Source organism: Sturnus vulgaris, chromosome 5 (assembly GCF_052056855.1).
Source record: "Sturnus vulgaris isolate bStuVul1 chromosome 5, bStuVul1.hap1, whole genome shotgun sequence".
Lineage (NCBI taxonomy): Eukaryota > Metazoa > Chordata > Aves > Passeriformes > Sturnidae > Sturnus > Sturnus vulgaris.
This window is the reverse complement of record NC_142247.1, coordinates 61,084,907-61,102,717: the sequence shown is the minus strand read 5'-3', so window position 1 is coordinate 61,102,717 and position 17,811 is coordinate 61,084,907. Positions and strand designations below refer to the sequence as shown.

Here is a 17,811-nt window from a genome sequence, read left to right as displayed (position 1 = left end):
CAGATGTTACCCAATAGCCATCAAGTTCCTAGGCCTGAGAAGTGCTCAGACAAGTATTGGCAAAATTCCTGAAAATACTTTCTAAAAGAGACAAAAGCAAATAATTTACAAGAATTATTTCTCAATCAGTTATAAGGGAGAAAAAAAATCATGGAATCACTGTCTGTAGAAATCACAGCTGCAGTAAAAAAGGAAAATAGGGTGTTAGAAATCATTATAGAAGGGATAGAAAGAAAAACAGGAGACAGCATTCTGCTGAGTGTAAGTCCATTGTGCCTCCACAAATCTTGAATGCTATGCATTTCTATTCTTACCATCTCTAAAAGAAAATAGCAATGATACAAAGAAAGGCAACCAGCATGTGCAGAAATATGGAACAGCATCTCTATGAAAAGAGATTAAATAGGCTAAGACTCTTCAGCTTGAAAAAACAGATGGCTGAAGAAGAATATGATAAAGGTTTATAAAACTGTGATAGTACAAAGAAAGCAGATAAGAAATTATTATGTCTTATTAGTTCACAATCCAAGAATGACAGGGAAGCACATGAAGCTATAAAGCAGAAAACTTTTTAAATGACCAAAAAGATACATGTCGGTTTTTTGTTGTTTTGGTTTTGTTCCCTCCCCACAACCCGGTGACTCGTAATTAGCTTGTGGAGTTCATTTTTCAACAAAGTTGTAGATCCCAAAATGGAAAAATATACCCCAGTACATTTGCAGTCATTACAGAGCACACTATTGAAAAGTACTATATATGATCGGAAGAAAAAAAAAAAATCCATCAGTAGCTCTTGTACATGAAAACTATGGGCTCAGAAAGGCTATAAGCCAAAGGCTAGGAAAGGAAGGAAGACTATAACTGGGGAAGTAACTATCAGTGTTTGCATCATTCTCACAGTCTTCCCCTAACCTTCCTGACCTGGCCTCTATCAGTCAAGCGCGCTGGGCTGGGCGGACCCTGGAGCTGGCCATCAAGGCGGGCTCTTCTCTACGGACCTGTTAAAAGACAGAGGGGGCATTCCATCAATTAAATGTAGCATTTCTTTCCCAGGGCTTTAGTGTTGCATCAGTTTGCAACAACCAGAAGAACATATTCTCGCTCTTAAAGGTAACAAAGCATTTTCAGAGAAAGAAACACAGAGGTTACAGTATCCATCATCAGCTACGCTAGGGCAGAAGCACAGCGAGGATGAGGTAAGGTGTATTCCACTGGCTCTGGCCATTGCATACTCATTTTTCCCTTTGGTCATTGCCTCAATACACTTTCTTTCAAAATGTTGACTGACTGCATGCAGAGGAGAGGAAACGATATTTTTTTAAAGTAAGCTTTTATTTTAATAGAATTCAATGACAATGTTTGTGAGAGGAAAACATCTCTAACAAATTTAAGAAGACTGATATATTCCCAAAAACTCTGTAGCAATTGTAAAAGCAAAAGTACACAAAGGAGCATGCTTTGTGATACAGAAAGCACTCCTGGAAGATACCTTAGCAGAGACTAATATTTTTTCCATATTCTGGAAAATAATCTGTATGTGATGCACATTACCATGCAAACTGTACATCACTTATGTTGTCATTGCCCTGCTATCAATAAATACTGATAATAGCCCAGCTGGTTTTTACTACAGTCATGATGGTCTCTTGGTCTATAACATTAACAGGTCCTTGCTTTTTACATCAAAAGTTAAACTCTTCTTGCTAATCCTGTTTTTATATAATTTTATTTTTCTCTTATTCCTTTCAGTCCACCTAAGCCATCTGTTTAACCACTTCTGTTGGCTTTGACTATGTAACACTCTCAAATCTACAGTCTTTGAAGTACTTCACCGGAGGTTAACTTTACTGTAGACAGAGTAGCAGTGCTCTAACCACTGTGTCATCTTTGGAAAGCCAGCGCAGAGAGAGCCACACTGTATCATCTTCACTAATTCGGCTTCTAAAGTGAATAATCAAATGGTGGGACTTCGTGTAGATATACGATGCAGGGTTTGGAAACTGCACAGGCTAGACCAGGGGAAAAAAATCTTCAACATCCTTATTATAGAGTAAATGTTTCCACAAATTAGAATATTTCAGAATGCCTACTCCAATTTCTTCTCTGTTCTTACCTATTTCATTCTAAGACAACTTTCAAAGGGAGCTTCAGAAGGAGGGTGGAGCTCTGCAGATCTCAGGCTGTAGGGAGTTCCTGGGGCCTTTCTTGAGGCGGGGGCAGTGGGAGGTGGGAGCCTGAAGGAGATGCGGCATTCTTGAGAAACTGTCACCATGAGAAGGTGTCACCAGGCTGTGCAGCAACGTAAGAATAAAATGTTTTTAAGGATGACTGTACATTCGAACGGGTTGCACAGAGATAATAAAGATAATAAAGTCTCCAGTCTCAGAGATGCTCAGAAACATTCTGTACACAGTCCTGAGCAGTCTTCTGTAGCTGACCCTGCTTTGAACACAGGGTTCGGACTAGAGGATTTCAGAGATCCCTGCCAATCTCCACAGTTCTGTGAATCTGTTATTCCACTAATTGCAAAAAGGCAACTCCTGTTTTTATTTAAATTTTTTAAAGTTCTCTTTTCTGCTGGTATAATTTCTGCTGGAGCATTCTCCTTCTTCTATTTCTTCAGTCACATTGAGTCTAAATTATGTTTCCTATTGTACATCCTTCAAATGATAATCCTCATTTATAAACCAGAAGTAGATTATGTGCTGCTCTCCTATACAGGACCAACTAATAGGTTTTCAGTATTATCAAGGGTGTAAAATGGGTCGGTACTGATTCTTGAATATAATTCCAGCATAAGAAATACTCAAGAACATGGTTCTCACATATTACAGATCATGTCACCTTGTAGTATTGATCACATTGTTTCCTGAGGCACTCTATTTAAAGTACTATCACTGTTAAAACAAGTGTGAATTTCATTCACTTGTCTCAAACCAGACAATTTTTTAAGCCTACTACCAATTATTTTAAACCCTTATTAATTAAATCTTATTTCTTGATATCATGCGTCTGAGCATGTCAATTCATTAATTCTTTTTGTGATACCCTCCAGCCTGTGCTGCCATTTTCCTTCCTACCAGATTTGTTCACTACCATAATGAGCTGACAGGACAAATTCACTCCAGAACAGAGGGTCACAATTGAGTTGTTGTTGTTACTGTTGTTGCTGCTGTTGTTGTTGTTGAACTTGCCACAGGATACAATGCAATGTTTATATTGGATTTATGTTTTATGCTGGCCTAGGGAGGACACAATACGTGATCCAGCATAAAGTCCATTAAGGAAAGATACCTTTCAAAACGTTTTGAGTGAATTAGAACAAGGGAGCTGATACTAGCTCAGCTTTGTATGTCATATGGATGTGCCTTTATAAATAGATAGTTACAGCAGCTTTACTGTGTCATTGGACCACGTCTTAGTCAGGCTCGTTCTTATTTGTTCTCTTTGTCCGAATGAATCTTGCAAAACCTACTGCCCGCTGTGTTTGTTTTAACAGAAAGTGACAGAACCCGGGTTTGGGTTTTTTTTCCATGTCGTCTTTGGCACTTTCAGAGGGCAGAGGAGAGAGAGCTTTAGACACTTTAGGTGGAAAAGGTCTTGATCTCTCTGTTTCAGTGAAAGTTGCAAGCAGGCAATTATTATGTAGATTTAGCTGTTAGCATTAACACCTCCTTTTGAATCTCTCTTTTGTTCTCCGAGTTAGGCATGGGCTTCAAAAGCCTGGAGGCTTATCCCCGCCCAGCTCCCTTGCTCCTGGCAAGGGTCCCCGCCGCAGGGGGGGTTGTTTGGTGGCCCCTGCGGTTTGGATGCAGCGCTGGGAGCCGGCACAGGCCTGGAGTGGGGAGCTTGGAGTTGTCGCCTTCCCTCACATCACATGAGCTGAATATCTTTACTGCACTGAGATCGCGCCCCGACTTATATCTGCTAGAAGTCTGCCATATTACTTTTGGCGGTATCATTTTCTTTTCCTTGAAAGTGTTTTTTATGTTATTCAGTGTAGTCAAAACCCCTCAAGTGTGATTTGTATCAACTTCCCCAAATAGTCTAATAATTTATAGTTCCGTAGCACTTGGTTCGCAGTATTTCTTATAATATTTTTAAAATTCTTGTGAATTCATGCCAGCACACAATAAATATCAAAACTGGATAATTTGAACACATTACTTATTTTGACCATTTTCGATAACATTGCTACAAAGAAAGACTAAAAATAGATTGATAATACCTTGAGAACTGGGCTTTTAGATGGCAAGTTTTAAAATCAAAGATTCTCTGTAGCTATAGATACCCTTCATTTCAATACAGGCACAACGACAGATACTAGCTGAGGTTCTGACCCTGTACATGATCTGCATTATTATAAAGGCTCTCCACAAAAGAGGCGAGTTCATTCATCCTCGGTCAACCTGCAATGGCTCCAGGTGGATGAGTAGCTTATTTAGTAGAATTTTAAGATCAGCTTTCAGAAATGCAGTGAATTTTTTATGTGTTTGCTGTCACAGAGACATGTATAAACATTATCAACTGAATTAAATATTTTCCAAAATACACAAGTGACCCAAATTTTCATTGTAAAGTCAAAAAGTAGTCAAAGTTAACAAATCATCTATATTTGATGCCCGCTCCCCTCAGCTGTCTTCAGAAGGCTGTTCCAAATAAGAAATGGTAGCAGTTTAATCTTTTACCGACTTAATTAAACCCATGGAAAGCCGCAGTGTGGCCACTTACTCCAGTTTGTTTGGTTTAGTTTATACAGGCTACTATTCAGTTTAAGCTCAGTGAACCATTGTTGCTCACATTTAGGAGTATCCACATACGGGTTACTATTGGTTTAATTAAAGCCATATAATTAAGCCAGAATTTCCACTATCTATTAGCATTCTCTTAAATTTGCATTTTGAGTCCTGGGATTTCTACACTGGGAACTCAAAGTTGAAGTCCCAATGCATTGTCTGGAGGGAGCAGCTTAGCGCTCAGCATTTGCAATTCATGGTCTGAGCCATTCATTTTTTCCTTGCAGGCAGTGAGAACTGCAAATGGCCCATCACTTTGGAAAAGTGATCATTATTTAGGAGTGTAAATGAAGACACCAGAGGCTACCCTCAGGTTTTGTCTGAAACAAAGACTGGTGTCTCTGGTCTGAAGCAATGGATTGGACATGTCATAACAGAGGAATACCACATTTATCCTCAACATTACATGTTACATGCACAGGAATCATCTTCCTTTTCATATTCTCCATTTCTTTTCTAGCTTCTTCCTGATCCAAATTCTTCCTGGTTGTCCCTCCCTGACCGAAAGCTGAATCACTGAAATTCCTGCCCATTTCCTTCCTGCCAAAATGAGATGGTGTTTCCAAAAGCACCACTTCCTCCCACTGACTAATATACTACAGTATCCTACGATACAGGTTTGCTTTGCTTGCTGCGCCTTCTGTTTTATCCCACAATGTTTGTAGAATTAAACAATTTAGCTATAAAGTGGATAAGATTAGATCTTGATATGTACAGGCCACATACAATAGCAAAGGAAAAATAAATTAGGAAGAAAACAATAGAGAAAACTGGAAGGCTGAGACTTCAGGACTGAAGTAACAATTACTGATAATGAGCCATTGCTGAAAATGTTTGCCAGAAATAATCTCTATTTGCATATAATTTGAACCAACACCAAAACAAAACCAACAATAACAAAAAAGTCCAACTCACCAAAGGAGAGGTTGTAGAATGATTTCCCTCAGTGGCAGGTGTTGCCTAGCAGACTGTTCCTGTGCCAGGAGAGATTTAAGCATGTGAAGATGTAGAGTTTTCCAGTTACACAGAAGAGGAAAGATTAGAAAGGGACTAAAATATTAACAGAGGAAGACAAATGGATTGCAAGAAAATGCCTCGCCTGATGGCAAACTGAATCACACACATTTTAAATCAATGAAATCTGACATAGCCTAGCTGTCAGCATGGATATGGGCATTTCATTCATTTATCTCCACTGATTTCAGAAGAATGTTATGCTTAGTTTAGATAGGAATCCTCTTGGAATCCTGATTACAGTGAAATTCTATCTATCACAGTTGTAGATATATTTTCAGCCAAAATTTATCATTTCCTTACACCAATCTCTTCTTTAAATTTACCTACAGTTATGTGACCTCCAGAGCAGAAGTGGAGAGATGCGAGAAAAAAAATTGGTCATTGTTAAGTCCGTTCATGACTGACTATGCAGCCTCCTCTCCCTCCTTATGGGTTATCTTCTAGTACATTAGCATTCCTATAAGTGCTCACCACTTCATATTTGGGATCAAATCCCTAGTTACTTCCACTTCAAACAGCATCTCCAGTTCCTGTTCCAGAGATACACCATTTAGTTACTGCTGATAAAAAGGTATATATGTCATGTGCTGACATTAAAGATGAACAAAGCTAGTGAAACTAGGTTAAAGAGTTTTCACTGGGAAACCATTAGGATATATAGCTAGTGGTTATCTGGCACATCCATGTTTGACTTTAACTCTGTCACTCAACCCATTTGTCTAAAACTATGGCTAATATAGTGTAGGGTTCTGTCCTGGGGTACAATGCAAAAATGTGTATTCTATCACCATCTGTTGAAATGTGGGAGGGGTGGTGATCCTTATCTCTGTGGGAGATATCCTCTGCTGATGTGCCATCTGATAAGATCGGGGGATGATCATCGTTATCTTTTCACAACCCATCCTTCCTCCAGAAGATATATTCCGTTAATGGGCCATTAAGTCCTATTGTGTGACTCATAAGATTACATCATCCTATTGGGAGATGCCCCAGCCAGGGGCAGGAGCCAAGCCTTTCCTACCTAGATAAAAAACTGGGGTTTGGGACCCGAGAACAGACCTTTCTACTGGATCCCAGAGGAAAGTCGGACCATTTCCACATCATCGCTGGATCTTCGGAGGAAAACTGCACCTTCTACAGGAGCACTGCTTCAACTGAACCACATCCGTCATCCAGGAGGATGCAGCCACCATTTATATGGACTGCTACCAACACCCTGACTGACAGGGTGTCAGGTTGTATTCTGACTCTGTCGGTGTTTGTTTTTTTTTTTGTATTATTGCATGTCTTTTATTTTTTTCTCTTTTTTTCCTATTAAATTGTATTACTGACTTGGCGTCTCGCACTGGTTTTGCTTTCAAACCAACATAGGTTCCCTTAGCATAATACATTAGCACTACTGCTTTTTGTAGAGCTGACTAATCAAGCACTGGTAGAAAAACATGAGCCATGGTCTCCCAAAACTGTTGTAAGCTCTGAGCTGTTGCTTGCTTTAAATTTATCACCAAAATAACTATTCTGAAAATTCTTATATCTGTGGCAGGATAAGGTGTTTTGAAATTTTGAAAATATCTTCAGGACAAAACCCCTCTTTCCTGTCCAAGCTTAGTTGACATGGAGATACATGTCACCAAGCCCAACAGCTTCTGCGTTTATATAGCTCTATAAAGTGACAGGAACAATACTGGGGCAGTACAGACAGGCTGCTCCATCAGGGAAGCCACGGACCGTGGGAGCTGAGGGTGACAACACAGGCAGGAGTACTGCCTCACCCACGGGTGTCAGGAAGTTGTGCTGGTGAGTCCAGATAGGAGGTCTGGAGGCAGTGATCAGGGTCAGCCTCAGGCCACTGATCAGTCAGGAGGTCTGTTGTGATGAATCAGGTCTGAGGCCAAGCCAGGAAGTCAAGTCAGAGTGGCAAGATTCAGGTCAGAAGAAGAAGGTTTGAGAGGAACTGCAGACTCAGCTGCAGGCAGAAAAGCTTTACCTTAAAAGCAGCTCCTAAGGGGAGGAGAGGCAGGCCCACTCTCTTCCTTTTCTTCGCAACAGCAAAGACCAGCAAAGAAGCTGAGCTGGACTCAGACAGCCAAACTTTTTTCATCTGGGAGAAGCACTGAATAGACTAAATAAACTGAAGGTCCATCTGTGATAGTGGCCAGCTGTAGAACTGGCTCCATGCTCTTGGTTTTGTCCTGTAGGCTGGTACTCTGAATGAACAAGAAGTTGTGCTCCTAGCTGTCTTCTGTATGTTCTTCTCTGACACCCAGGTAAAGAGAGGCAGAAAAAAGAACCAGCACTATGGATGCAGCATTAAGATTCTGTCCCTCTCCCAGTCAATAGTGTGAGAATTGATGTCACCAACTTCTAAAGTTTCGCCTCATTATTTTTGGAAAGACATGGACTGTAACTACTGGTGCACCCAACACCTTAGTACAGCTACCCCCACAAATCATTACCTGAAGAAATAGCTCCCACCATTCCCAAATTTCTTCTCCATTCCCAAGCGTTGTTGGCGTCACCCTTATTTCATTACATGTACCACTATCCTTCTCAGCTACTACTTCTGTCTGTCAAGCTAATGCCTCATTTTTAAAAACAAACAACCCTCATTCTTCTTTCATTTCTTCTCCCTAAAATGATCCTCTTGCATGCAGTTCCTTCTGCTCTCAATCCATTTTCATTTTCTTCTTAGTCCCCTTTTTTATTTTTCATTCACCTGGCACCAAACCATGCCATTTCTTTCCACCTAGACCTAGAAAAGTTGTGAGTATGAAATTCAGCATGGTAAAGAAGCAACTAGATGGTTTCTGTACAAGGATTGAGTGCTTAGACTTTTAGTCTGTGAAAAACAGGCTCACAGGAAAGAAAAATGGAGAATGGTGTCTGCTGTTTCTTGTAATACAAGATCTAGAAGGCAAAAAATCAAATTCTCAGGTGGCAAATGAGACACCCTTCTATGCAGTGCATAATTGGGCTGTGGAAGTAATTACAAGATGACATGGATTTCAAAAGCTTACATGGTCCAAAGAATAACTAGACAAATTAATGGTTAAAAATAATCTAACAAATACTACTAAAAGAATGCCACAGGATCAGGCTTTGGCCTGGATGTGCTAGTGAGAAGCTTGGTTGTCTCCCAAGGATTAAACCCAGAGGATAGCCTGGAGATGCCAATCCTCCTCCAGGTACATAAGAGGCAGTTGCTGTACTGACAATGATGAAAATAATAATTAACATTACAGGGCTAGACAAAATTATAGCTCTGAAGGATACTGCAACAAGGTGTCCTAGTTTGAGGCTGGGAAGCATGGCGGAGACAGAGGCCCAGAATTCCCCCTAGCGTGTGAAAAACTAAACCCTATAAAGAAACTTGTGATTTTTGTTTACAAATTTTGCAGTTATTAATTTTTAAAGGAATAAATACTAGTAAAAGGCACTTGTCATCACTTGTGTAACCCATTAGCAGGCCTCAAAGACTATAATTAGAAAGGGGGAAAAAAGACCAAAAGTAGATTCTTACCATAACCAGTTTTAACTGGGAATATGTTAATATAAGGTGGTACCTGCTAAACAAAGTAGTTTACCACAGGAAAATAGAAACCTATAAGGCTGAGAAAAATATCCAACTTGTCCTATCCTAATGCAACAAGTGAAGTGTATGTACTTATCTTAGGCATTCTAAGTGCAATACTGAAACGCCCATAGAAAACGCATGGATATTCAGTATAAAAGTGGTAATCTGGTTTCAGATGCTCTGAATTTGTGTTTAAAATGCACTAAAGCTGATAGTATGCGTGCTCCAGGACTGTATTCCCGGATCTCTCCAGGCACTGATGTACATGTGCTCCTCCATTTTCTAAGCATTAGGTGTGCTGAGGTGACACAAAGGAATTCTTCTGTATCCACTACTAGCAGAAAAAATATTAAATGCCAGTAATGAGAGTCATCACACTTCACCCAAGACAAATGGAGATCACTATCAATATAAAGCAAAGGGAGAACAAGAGACTTACCACTCTGAAGAGATAGATATCTGTCACTTCCCTAAACATTTTTTGACAGAATGTAGGCCAACCATGGGCTGTACAGATGTTCGCTCTGGTTACCTGTGGAAAACACAGGAAGATCCTGGAATCAGGCATCCTGTGTGCCAGGACAGGCAGATGCGTTCTGGACCATCCATCTGTGCTCTGAAAAAAAGGCCACCCTTAGGGAAACTGTGCTTCAGTTAATGCCAAACAGCTGAAATCCAGTTTTGAGTTCAGTGTACGTATTTGTAGATAGCTGTTAGCAGCTGGCTAGCTGTCTGCCTGCAAAGACTCCAGTAATGTCAAGGTTATTTTATTAACATTGAATAACTTTATGAATGGATTTGGTTATGTGACACGTGGCTGTATGAGCACATGCAAGAAAGCCAAGCCATTGAATCTAAACCACAAACAAGCTATCTGTCATAAACCAAACATTAGACAAACAGTAATAACACAACTGACTGAGAAGGAATGGGAATATGCCCTCTTCATTGCACAGATCTATATTCCTTCACTATAGTCTAAAATGTTCTCATCTGAATTCTTACCATTTTTCACCGCAAGGCTGTGAGCACAAGATATTCCCTGTGTTCCATCCCTCCCTAGTTCCTATGAGTCATCTACTTCCTAGATGCCTGTTCTACATCACTGATGCCTTAATCCCAGCTTTGTGTACAGATTTCCTCCTTCTCCTGATAGATACTTTGGAGGTCACTGCAAGCAGCAGCAACAGAGAAGTAATTGGCTCCACTAGCGTAGTAGGCAGAACTCTCCTGCCTTTGGTCTGGCTCTGTGGTCTCCCAGCACTGCAGGGTGGTGGAATACAGTAAGACCTGTTCTCCCACATGGGACAGCTCACGTGCCCGTGCTGTCCCTGTGTCTAGCAGGAACAGACTGAAGGTAGGAGAATGCCCTTGTAGAAAGTCTTTGGCTGAACATTTCAGCAAGTTACACCCACACCAACCGAACCAAGCCAAATGGCAGATGTTTTCTCTTTCTAAAGGGAAACAACCAGCTTCTCTAGTTTCCTCTCTCTTTCTTTTCCCTAGGAGAAAACAAACTTTACAGCATGCTTTTCTTCATCCCAAGTCCACCAAGTGGGGGCTGAAGAAACATATTTCCCAGCAGTTCCTTGTGCTGAGGTTCCCAGTGAGTTCCAGCTCTCCCTGATAGAAATAAGTTATTGTGCCCTCAGTGGTATTTGGGATTTCTTCATAACCAGTGAAAGGCCACGAGAATCTGCAACTTAGCAAATACAGGCAATCTGCCATGGCCAGTGACTGAGGACAGGAGGCAGGGAGAGCTGTGCCACCACCAGCTTCAAAGGTGAACAGCTCATCCTTCTACCTACCCACGCAGATTTACTGAAAGTCATTTAATCCAAGAAGGCTTTTTGGGGGGTTGATATTATTCCAAATATATTTAAAATTTATTAATTGAGGCCAAATATTTTAAAATTTTATCTTTCAACTTAGAGATAGATGTTTCTTTAAAAATTCCATTTGCTCCAGAAAAGTCTAGTAAGGTACCTTAATTACTAATTACCTTAATTACCTATTGAAGGTAATTAGTACTGCTGACTGCATACCATTTAACTTCATACTGTTATTGAGAAACTGTATCTTCTCCTTTTTAAAATATCATTTCCCATAAGTCAGCATGCAGTTCTACTGGTATGCTTTTAATTCTTTTCTTTGAATACAGTATAACTTGATCATCTTCTCATGTTACTGGAAAAGTATTTATAATGGTTTCATAACCATTTGACTCCTTTTACTTAATAATGTTTGCTGTATCCCTTTTGTTAATATCTTGACTAGGATTTTACATCTGAATTTAATAATTTGTCCTGGACTCTGCTTTCCTGTGACATTAAATCCAAGGATAATTATTATCTTATGAGCTTGAATAGAATCCATCCCACCAGCAATCTGCTGGTGCTCTGAGGGTGCTGAGTTTTACCATGCTACATAGTGATATTCTAGCAGATAATATTCTGTCATAGATATCCCATTGTGTCTAATAACTGAAGTGACAGTATATTTCATTTAAGAGTTTTCAAAGACTTTTACCTGCGAAGCTGTGAAGAGAAGGTGGCTGCACAAAAGCAGATGGTTTAAAGAAAAAGGCTGGGCTTCCATATAATGCCAGCACCACATATGGCTGGCTCAGTATCCCTGATAACACTCACGCAGAGCTTTGTGCTGTGATGGTTATCTGCTGCACACAGCAGGAGAAATAAGTTGTTATGTTCCTCAAATGTAGACATTTGAGCTGAGAGAAGGGATATTGCAGGGCTTACTGAAAGATTTAACAAAATCATGGGAAGTGCTGATGCTCCTGGGTACAAAGAAGAGAAACACTTTGGAGAAAATGAAGTCAGGAAGATGAAAAAACTTGAAATTACAAGGAAGTCATCAAGATTCATATTACTGGAAGATTATAGAAATCAGGACGTGTGAAGCAGCCCCAGCACCAGCAGCCACCCTCTCAAGCAATGCATGCTCCTCAGTGACAATTTCAGGCCAACCTTGTGCGTAGATATTATTGTTCTGAAGATGTCAGACGCCTCACTGGTCCATGTGGCACCCCTGGATAGGTGGGTTTTTCTGGGCACTCCCAGCTGTAACCCTCAGCCAAGGGCAAGTTCGAAAAGTGTTTGGAGACCCCAGCTCTCATGTGAGCTCCTTAATCCAGGCTGTGCTCATCTCTGGCAAAGCCTTAGCTCAATACTTGGTAGGCAGCTGAGAGGCAGCTCTGGCACAGCACCTTGAGCTCTCCCATGGAGCCTGTCCTCAGCAAGACAAGTCCTCCCTTTCCTGTCCTACTCCTCTCTGCCAAGAACTGGATGTCCAGAACTGGATTTAGATGCTTACATGACACAATTTACATGGTGAGTTGGTGGGATGTGTAAGCTCTGCTAATGCTTGCTTTGGATGACACACGTAGTTGAGGCACAGATAAGTCAAAATCATTGTCACCATCTGTCTTCCAGAAACACACAAATACTTTGTATTTCCATACCCTAAGAATCTTTAATTACTTAGATATTAATGGCTGAAAACAGAACTAACTATGGGTTAGGTTAATTATGGGTTAACGTGGGTAATACTGGTGGGTGACATTTGGGTACCTCTGGTGATTAACATTATTCTCCACAAGCCGTGGGTGAATCAGGGACAGGCGGAGGGAGGCAGAAATCCAGAGCCCTTCCCCGCTGTCTCACGGGCGGGACAAAGCCCCGGTGATGTTCCTGCCGGCCCAGCAGGTGTCACCACAGCACCAGCGTCCCTCTGTCCCTGCGCATGACGCAATGCTGCCGCTACCCGGGCGGGTCGTGACGTCACACCCGAGGCTGGTGACGCAGCCATGGCGAGCGGGCAAATGGCACGGGTGGCTCTGAAGAGTTTGTGGGAGCCACTTGACTTTGTGTCCTTTGGCCCGGCCACTGTCACCGCAATTGGTGGCACTGCAGCAGGGCAGCGGTGGCTGGGGAGGGTCGGACAGAAGGCTCATGCCCAGGAAAGGTCACTCGCTTAATTGCCTCAAAACCGGCACAAAACTGGGGGCAAGGGGCATGTCCTGGCTATGGTGGCAAGTCAAAGAGGTTCGGTGACAAAGCTCGGCTATAGTGATATCACAGAGGGTTTGTGGTCAGCTGAAAGGTTCATGTCAGCCAGTGTACTCCTTCCTCACAGATACACCTCCAAAGGCTGGTCTTAATCCTCCTCTATGGGCTGGATCTGGACTTGTGTTCAATTTCCTAGCAAGTTTCACTGCCAAAAATTGCACTTGTATTTCTCCAAGCATATCAAATGCAAGACCTTCCCTTCTCCCTGGCTGAAGGACCTGTGATGGATTTGCTTATCTCAAACCCCACAGTGTTTCAACATACATAATTTGGTTAAATGAGATTATCAGACTAACTCAGGTTCAAACAGCTGTTTTTTTTCCTAATCAGCAGTGAAAAGAATCCTTGCTTTTTGTACTCCTCCTTTCATGGAATTAAGTCTGGAAAACAGGGTAATGGCAAGTTCCTTTGAAATGACTGCCAACACAAACACTGCTACCGTTGCATGTCTACCCTCTGTGCACAAAATCAGATCGTTCTTGGACCTTGAGTCCACACGCCACACTTTTCATACCTTAACTACATGGAACCCTAAAATATATTTATTCCTGTGGCACCCCTTGATGCACCATGTGTCACCTAAATAATTCTTTTGTTAAGACTGCCTGTAAAGTCAACGGCCTCCACATATTTTATCTACCATGAGTTTCAGTGAAGTTAGTTCATGGTACCCACCTCACTGATACCAGAGCATCTCACAAGCTAAATCTGGGATTTCAGATCAATCAGCTTTTGATGTGCCTTCACTCTTAGCACTCTCACACTGCTCTGAATACCTTGCTGTTTATCCAGGTGAAACTGACTTAACTCAGCCAACACTGTTCTTTCCTGAGCTTTTAACATGCCCAAGTCAAGCCACGGTCTTCTGGGTTTCTCCCCCTCATTGGCAACCTCCTGGGTACAAACACATAACTCCTAAACTCCCAGCAACACCTTTTCAAATGTCCCTTTCACCTACAGCCATTGTGATGCCAATGACTTGAAACAGAGTCAAAAATAATGAAAAGTAAGAATCCAAGTGCACTTGCCACCTCCAATGCTCAGTCTGTGTTGACGAAGGAGTCTCTAAACTCTTCTGGGCTTCACTTTTTCACAGAAGTCTAAGAAGTCCCATTCACAGGTGTTGGAGCCCAAGAGACCACACAGTCCTGTGCCAGCAGGTCACCCTTCCCCAGGGAAGCCCTGTAGCATTGATCCTCATTCATAAGGACCAGCTTCCTACAACATCTGCAGCCACTCCTCTGGGGCAGGCCCTGCAGTGTCTGCTATACCAATAGCAGCAACTTCTGTACCTAAAACAAGCTCTGCTATGTAGCATTTTGTAGTCACTCTTCTGGAGGAATTTTCAAAATGCAGTCTTCAGAGTCACTCATTCATTTGGGTTTGTTACACATCCTTAATATCAGTATTTCCTCTATGGTGTGGTCTTGTCCTCTTCCTCTGGATATAGCAGGACCTTCTACACATTTCTTTTATTTTCTTCTCTTTAATGGAGTCCAGGAATGGTCCAAAGCCAATCTGGAGTATTCTAAATCATCTGAGATTAGAAAGGAAATACTATCCTAGGATCCTTCCATGTGTCCCTCATCTCCATATGTTTATTCATGACTACTACACACTTTTGGGGTACTGTTGTACTTTGGAAAGACTGCAGCTTCTGTTCTATCTAGGTCTAGGTTACCCTCTTCAAGAAGGAAAATCGCATCATCTCAGCTAAAACATTTTGCTATTGGAGACACAAGGGAAAAATACTGGGAAAGAACATCAGCTTCCCAGAGAAGAACAATTGCTTCCTGCTGGGATGAAACACAATACTCCTGCATGTCTGCCTCATTATGTGAATTTAGGAAGACTTCCCTTAGCTTCTGAAATGCAACAAAGAAATTCTGAATGTTGTCCATGAAATTATTATTGTGGGGTATTTTGTTCAGTAGCTGACAGACAGCTGGATGAACAATTATAAGGAGATCCAGCTCAAGGCCATGCCAGTTTTCAGCCACACAGGTGCTGCAGGGAAGCTGGTGTGACTTCACCAACATGCTTGGGGTTGGTGTTCTACATGCCTTGGAAAACATTATCTGGCCAACTGATATATTTTAACTGCAGAAATAGAAGACATTAAAGGTTTCTATCACACCTAAGTAGTGTAGCAGGTATTCAGATGATATGTGAGGTGTTGTGACTCTGAGTCATGGTGCAGAGAACTGACATTGCTACATTCGCTTTGAGCTTTGGGGGGCAGAGCTGCAATCCAAAGTGTAGCTCAAGGGAGAATAAGGCACATCTTACTTTGTGGAGAGTGTGAAGAGCAGGTTCTGACCAGCACTTTGCAGCAGTTACTGCTTTCCACAAATGACTGAGATACATCTCGCCCAAACTGGACTTAGTTACCACGTCCTTCCCTGCTGAATGGCTCAGGCTTCAAGATATGAAATACTAAAGAGGCCTTGCAAAATTTTGCTGGAGACACCTGGCTTTCCACTGCCAGCAGGAAAGCATGCATTTTATAGATAATGCAATATTTGTGATGGTAGCTCAGGGAATACTAAAATACATGAGATGTCTGGCAATACCAGCTGTTTTATCTGGGCTGTGTTTCCATGTTTGTTTGTTTGTTTGTTTTGAAAGAGACCTGTCTACAGGTTTCCTGTACAAGGGTTTCAGCATTTTGGAATGAAATCCTGTTATTCAGTCCCCAAAATCCCCTCAGATGTTGTGACCTGGACACTCTGCTAAGGCCACCTGTTAAAGTTTAAAGCTATTGGAGAAGATTAAGGATACGTTTCCAGATAAGACCAGGCTGGGAAGGAGATTTCTTTGTAGCCAATTTTATTCAACTAAACTCAGTGGAACAAATACGTCTCCTTAAATATCTTTTCAGTATTCCTGAGTATTATGACAGCAGATCAATTAATCTGCCTGAAACTCTGGTAAGAAACACTTTTCTGTCTAAAGGATATGTTGTTTTAATATACAGAGAGAAGCAATGAGGTAATTTAAAGGGAAAGAATTTTACATTACTTATTTACAGGAACAAAAATACAGAAATCCTCTGATAAAATCTAGCCTTACATAACTCCTATGAAATGCAAATTTATTTACCTCCTCACAGACTGAAGGTTGCCCCAACAAATGAATATACAGCTGAGCAAATTTTAAACTATTAAGAGCAATAAATATCAGGACAGGAAGATAGCATGGCAACACAGTTCAGAGAGCTTGTCTAGAGAAACCTCATAATGTATCAACAAATTTGACTCAGTATTTTCTCCGTCAGAAACTTTCAGAGACTGAGGAATGCTTGTCCGTATGTTATACTAAAGAGCACTTAATATAATGTGATTAGACTAGAGGCCTTGTTGGTATTGGGAACTCTTTTCCTTCATTTTTCTATTTCTGACCTCTTTCATTTCCTCTGTCATGCCCCAACACCACAAGATGATGCAATATTGCATCACCACCTAATATTGAGACCTCCCTCTGTCAGCAGCCATAAAAACTTGTGAGTTTCTCCACCCTTCAAGAATAATGAGTGATCTTGAAGATCTATTTACACACACTCTGCTACCACAACCACTACATCTCTCTCTGACAAACCCATACATGTGTGAACAGACAAAAAAAGGCATTCAAGCCAGTTAGAGGCATTATGTGAGTTTTGCATCTCAGCTGATGTGTGTATGCATGTGGTACAGAGGAAACAGCTTGCACTCCCACCCCTGTGCTTTAAATACCTATTCTGAAGTATAACAGCCCAAATCAGTAAAATGGGAGACAGTCTTCAGCAGATGTATCTCAGAAGGCTTCTGAACACCTGCTGTTTCCTGTTTGCGAGTTTAAGGTGCTTGAAGTGAGGGATTTTGTGCAAAATCTCAATCACCAGGAGCACCAGTCTATTAGGAGGAAAGAGTGGGTGTTTCTTGGAGGAGATGGGAAAGACATAGGAAAGACTCGTCTTTTCCTTGTTTGAGATTTCCTGACTCTGCTCTACCTACAGAGGTTCACAGCAATCATTTCTGGATCAGACCACAAGGCTTCTTTCATGCCCAGGAGATCTTAAAAGATTCCCCTGGACCAAGATTCTAGCTGGGAACCAAGCTCATATAGGAGACATCTCAGAGAGGACTTAACTGCCTGCAGAGGGATGCAGAAAGAGTCCACCCTTAATTTGCTCCTCTGGGTCCTCCTATTTCCCCAAAGCATTCTCCTGCTTCCCCAAGTAATGACCCCGAACCAGCATCAGTAGAGTTGCCTTTTCCATGACATAAAGCTGTGAATGGAGGATAGATCTGCAGGCAACACTTACCTGTCTGTTACATTCCTTTCACAAGCAGCT

General features: G+C 41.4%; 1 long non-coding RNA gene across 1 annotated transcript; it reads right to left on the bottom strand.

The window, feature by feature from the left end:
* Positions 1-1,313: 1,313 nt before the first annotated feature.
* Positions 1,314-16,897, bottom strand: LOC148223736 (uncharacterized). Its single transcript, XR_015804076.1, has 4 exons — positions 16,578-16,897; positions 9,827-10,003; positions 5,712-5,770; positions 1,314-2,289 (listed from the first exon to the last, which is right to left on the bottom strand). It is a non-coding gene; the product is annotated as an uncharacterized LOC148223736 (long non-coding RNA).
* Between the last annotated feature and the right edge of the window lie 914 nt (positions 16,898-17,811).